We start from the raw sequence: 6134 nt of genomic DNA on the forward strand, positions 1-6134 counted from the left end.
CCCTTGCATGGGCTTGTCCCATCCATCACCGCTTGGCTTCTTACCTGATAGAAAATTTTAGCAACCCAGATTTTGGTGGTATCTACAGCTTTTGCAAGACTCCATTTATTTTAGCTTTTAGCCTTCCTGAGGCTATTCTTACAAATCTTGGCTTGGGACAGTCTTTCATTTATTTATTCAACCAAAAGTTTATTGAGCAACTACTATTTGCCAAGCACTGGGCAGTCATTAGGTTAAAACAGTGAAAAGTTACAGAAGCCTCTTCTACAAATAGTGCTGGAACAGCTGGACATCTGATCCAGCAATCACACTCCTTGATATTTACCCAAAGGATTTGAAAACGCACGTCCACACAAAAACCTGCACACGGAGGTTTATAGCAGCTTTATTCATAATTGCCCAAACTTGGGATCAACCAAGGTATCCTTCAGTAGGTGAATGGATAAATAAACTGTGGTCCATCAGACAACGGAGTATTATTCAGCGCTAAAAATAAATGAGATATCAAGCCATGAAAAGGCATAGAGGCATCTTGAATGTATAATCCTAAGTGAAAGAAGCCAATCTGAAAAGGCTACATACTTTATGATTCCAACTCTATGACATTCTGGCAAAGGCAAAACTATGGAGACAATAAAAAGATCAGTGGTTGCCGGGGGATGGGAGGGTGGGGGAATGAATAGGCAAAGCACAGAGGAAATTTAAGGCAGTGAAAATACTCTGTATGATACTGTAATGATGGATACATGTCATTATACATTCGTCCGAACCCATAGAACATACTGTAAGGTCCGTTGGTCCGGGTGAAAGGATGCCCGGGGGGTAAGAGAAAACATCGACCAGTATGAGGTAGGAGAGGCATTGGGACATAACGACCTCACCTGTTCTGGGAATCAACAAGAGACTCTAACTTCCTGCCCAGAAAACAATGGGGCTGACGGGAAGGGAAAATGGGCTTACGCCCCACAACAGACCAACCAACACCTGGCCCTGCTGTATCCTCACCAAATAAGGAATTACCCTGTATAGCAAATCACCCCCTCCCCTTGCAAGCCGCCTTCTGCTTTTACCCCAATAAAAATTCCCCTCATCCAGTACTGGACGCGACTTCTCTGGCCCCTTTCTCTCGGACCAGTGAACCTCGCCCGGGAGCGCTCCCTAATAAAGCTCACTTGAAGCTTTCCTTTGTTTCGCGGTACCGTTTTTGTTAAGATCCGACCTTACATTTGGTGCCGAAACCCGGGAGGGGTACCAAGCCCCGCGGGCTGCCGCACGGACCGCTCCTCCCATCCCCCAGGAGACAACCAGGGAACCTCTGCTCATCCACCCGATCCGGCAGAAAAAGGGGTAAGTCCCTCTCCCTTGTTCCCTCCGACCCTCAGAGTCCCTGCCCTCCGGACTCCCTGTCCTTAATCGCGGCCGCGTCAGGGACTCCTCCGTCCTCTCTCCGGGCCTCGGGCAACTGTGGAGACGTCCCAATCGCCTGACCGCCCTCCGACCTGCCGTGAATTGGAGAATGAGACCAGGGACACCTCTCTCCCTCTCCATTCACTCAGGGACAGACTGGGGTCATGGGAACCTCACAATCGAAACCAGATCCTAAGACGCCCCTGGGGTGTCTCTTAGCCAATTTTACAGCCCTCGATTTCTCCCAAGATCACCGCTGTCAGACGGCTTATTTTCTATTCCACTGTGGCCTGGCCACAATATCCTCTGGACAATCAATTCTGAAGGGACTTTCGATTTTAACATCCTCCGTGATTTAAATAATTACTGCCACAGGACGGGCAAATGGTCCGAGATGCCCTATGTTCAGGCCTTCTGGTATTTGCGCTTCCGCCCCTATGTCTTAATTGCTCTACCTCCCAGATTCTCCTCGCAAAACAAACTCCTCCAACTCGCTCCGACGAAAACTCCTCCTCTCCTTTAACCGACCCCCCCCCGCCCCGAATCTCTTGCTGCCTCCCCTTTTACACCTCCCCCACCCTACCCCGAAGCGGTTCCCCCTTCCCCTGAAGCCGCTCCTCCCACTGCTCCCCCGCCACCGCCGTCAACTCCTTTGCCCACATCCCTCCCCTCACCAATTAGCGCACACACGCGTTCGCATGATTCTCAGGATCCTAACCTCCTCTGTCCACTGAGGGAGGTAGCAGGGGCAGAAGGACTGGTCCGAGTCCACGTCCCCTTCTCCCTCCAAGATCTCTCTCAAATAGAAAAACGATTGGGTTCCTCCTCTGCTGACTCTTCCCGCTACATTAAGGAGTTCCGCTCTCTCTCTCAAGCTTATGATTTAACCTGGCATGATATCTTCGTGGTTCTGTCCTCTACCTTAACCCCAGACGAAAGGGAAAGAATTCACACTGCTGCCCGAAACCATGCAGATCAGGTCCACCTTACTGATAATTCTATGCCAGTCGGCGTAACCGCTGTACCTGGCACCGACCCAGGCTGGACTTACCAGGACGGCCAAGATGGCCGCCGTAAACGCGACCTCATGATCCAATGCCTCCTGGTTGGCATGCAGGCTGCCGCTCATAAGGTAGTCAATTTTGAACAACTAAAAGAGATAACCCAAGAACCTAACGAAAATCCAGCTATCTTTCTCAGTCGCCTTACAGAGGCCTTAACTCTACACCCGGCTGGATCCCGACACACCGGCAGGGGCAGCTGTCCTAGCCACCCATTTTATTACCCAATCAGCCCCAGACATTCGGAAAAAATTAAAACGGGCAGAGGATGGCCCTCAAACCCCTATTCGAGACCTGGTAAAAATGACCTTTAAAGTCTAAAATGGCCGTAAGGATTTGGCAGAATCCAGCCGACAGGCTCGGATGCACCAGAAGGTGGCTCTCCAAACCCAAGCTCTTGTAGCCGCCCTAAGGCCGGCCATCTCCCATGGATCACAGCATCCACGGGGTCTGCAGAAGGCAACCCCGCCAGGGGCCTGCTTCAAATGCGGAAAAGAAGGCCACTGGGCTCGCCAATGTCCCAGTCCCCAACCTCCTTCTAAGCCCTGTCCCAGCTGCGGGCTAACGGGCCACTGGAAGAGTGACTGCCCTACGACTGGCCCTCCCTCAGCGTCTCCACGCGGGGGGCAGGCCAACCCTGCGGCATTGCCACTCGAACTGCTGGGATTGGCTGACGACTGACGGCGCCCGGACTCGAAGAACCCCATCACCCTCGCCGAGCCCAAGGTAACGCTACAGGTGGCGGGTAAGTCCATCTCATTTTTGGTGGACACGGGGGCCACCTAATCGGTTCTGCCTACCTATTCCGGGCCAGTTTCTCCTTCCCAGATCTCGGTTATGGGTATTGATGGCAAATCCTTCTCCCCATTTCAAACTGGTTTACTCCCATGTAATCTTGACGGGATGCCGTTTACTCATTCCTTTTTAATCATGCCATTCTGCCCGGTTCCCCTCTTAGGCCGAGATATCCTCTCTTACTTAGGGGCCTCCCTCCAGCTGGTCAGACTTGACCCTAAAGCCCCCTCCTCCCAGCTCCTGCTTCCTCTTCTCGGTCTATCTCTAGAACCCTCTCCCTCCTGCCCTCCTTTTTCAACCACACCATACCCAATCAATCCCCAAATTTGGGATACTTCTAAGCCCATAATAGCAACACACCATTCCCCCGTCCTCATCCGCCTGAAGGACCCCTCCAAGTTTCCGTCAAGGCCCGAATTTCCCATCTCCGAGACTCACCTTAGGGGCCTACAACATATTATCACCAGACTCCTAAATCAGGGACTTCTTATCCCCACTGACTCTCCCTGCAACACCCCCATCCTACCTGTCCGCAAGGCCTCTGGAGATTATCGCCTGGTCCAGGACCTCCGAATAATCAATGAGGCCATAATTCCTCTCCACCCGGTAGTTCCGAACCCACCCATCCTGCCTGTCCGCAAAGCCTCTGGAGATTATCGCCTGGTCCAGGACCTCCGAATAATCAATGAGGCCATAATTCCTCTCCACCCGGTAGTACCGAACCCATACACCTTGCTCTCCCATATTCCCCCATCCACAACCCACTTTACGGTTTTGGATCTCGAGGATGCCTTCTTCATTATCCCCCTACATCCCGACTCCTATTTCCTCTTCGCCTTTACCTGGACGGATCCGGATACTCATACTTCCAGCCAGCTCACCTGGACAGTTCTTGCCCAGGGCTTCCGCGACAGCTCTCATCTCTTTGGTCAGGCGCTGGCACGGGACCTCACTGCCTGCTCCCTTACCCCCAGCATACTCCTCCAATATGTAGATGACCTCCTCCTTTGCAGCCCATCTCTTAACCTCTCTAGACAACATACCGCAGATCTCCTCAATTACCTTGGCTCTCGCGGTTATCGGGTCTCCCCAGCCAAGGCTCAGTTATCTGTATCTTCTGTAACCTACCTGGGGCTCCACCTTACCCCTACCACAAAAAGTCTAACAACCGACCGCACCCGGATCATCCGCAAACACCAACAGTCCACCTCCCCAATTCCCGATTGGTGGCAATCCCCCATTTTTACCTGGCTAACACCAATCTTGGGCCCCCTACTTCTGATTTGTATCCTGTTTATGTTTGCTCCCTGTTTTCTTAGGTTCCTTCGCAGGCGCATGGAAGAAGTCTCTCGAGTAGCCACAAACCAGATGCTTCTCGGCCCTTACACCCTGCTTCCTACAGAACCCCCCACTGGCTCTCCTTAAATCCGGGCCCCCGACCCCCAACGACGTCCCCACTCATGCAGGAAGTAGCCAGAGACAAAACGTCACCCCAATCCATCAAAGATGTCGGGATGTAAGGTCCGTTGGCCCGGGTGAAAGGAGGCCCGGGGGGGTAAGAGAAAACATCGACCAGTATGAGGTAGGAGAGGCATTGGGACATAACGACCTCACCTGTTCTGGGAATCAACAAGAGACTCTAACTTCCTGCCCAGAAAACAATGGGGCTGACGGGAAGGGAAAATGGGCTTACGCCCCACAACAGACCAACCAACACCTGGCCCTGCTGTATCCTCACCAAATAAGGAATTACCCTGTATAGCAAATCACCCCCTCCCCTTGCAAGCCGCCTTCTGCTTTTACCCCAATAAAAATTCCCCTCATCCAGTACTGGACGCGACTTCTCTGGCCCCTTTCTCTCGGACCAGTGAACCTCGCCCGGGAGCGCTCCCTAATAAAGCTCACTTGAAGCTTTCCTTTGTTTCGCGGTGCCGTTTTTGTTAAGATCCGACCTTACACATACAACACCAAGAATGAACACTAAGGTAGCTATGGACTTCGGGTGATTATGTTGTGTCAATGTAGGCTCACCCTTGGTAGAAAAAAAAAATTCTGGTGACTGATGTTGATAATGGGGGAGGCTATGCATGTGTGGGGCGGGGCAGGGGGGGTTTGAGAAATCTCTGTACCATCCTCCTGATATTCTTATAAACCTAAAACTGCTCTAAAAAAATAAAGTCTTAAAAAAAGTTCAACAAGTCCCTTGATCCAATGACACTTCTATTCCACTGGAGGTGATAACTGGTAATTGAACGAGTATTATGTGCTCCGAAGACATTAAAACAGAGAGAGGATGCTGAGAATCCGGTAGGCAACTGCTTAGATGGAATACTAGGGAAGGTCTCCATGAAGAGGAGACATTCCAGCTGAAATCTAAATAAAGAGAAAAGGCCACCCATGCCAAGATGTGGAGGAAAAGCTGTCTGGCAGAGGCAACAGCAGAGACCAAGGTCCTGAAGCAGGAAGGGGCTCAGCATGTGAGAGGAACAGAGAAAGTAGGTCAGTGTGGCTGGACCTGAGTGGACGTGGGGCTGCGTGATGTTGGAGGAGGGTAGGAGCCAGATGCCATGGGGCTTTTAGGTCAGGGTGAAGGCTGGCCCTTAATCCAAGCGCACCACAGGGCTCTGTGGAGGGGAGGGCTAAGGCCTGATTTTGATTTAGTCTGAGGTCAGTCTCTGTCAATCTCAACTTACTTGTGGGCCCTCTATGGCACCACAAGCTTCTTGAAGGTGCCCCCACTTCCTTCCTCATGATAGCATTTGCATAATCTGAATTGCATTTGAGAGCTTCCTGTGTCTCTCAGGAGCCCGAGCAGTTGTTTACCCCTAGTTCAGCCACCATGAACCAGTCATCCCCGGACCTCCCTTCCCC

Source organism: Delphinapterus leucas, chromosome 7 (assembly GCF_059928025.1).
Source record: "Delphinapterus leucas isolate spDelLeu-1000000601 "Yukka" chromosome 7, BTC_Dleu_Yukka2, whole genome shotgun sequence".
Classification (NCBI taxonomy): Eukaryota; Metazoa; Chordata; class Mammalia; order Artiodactyla; family Monodontidae; genus Delphinapterus; species Delphinapterus leucas.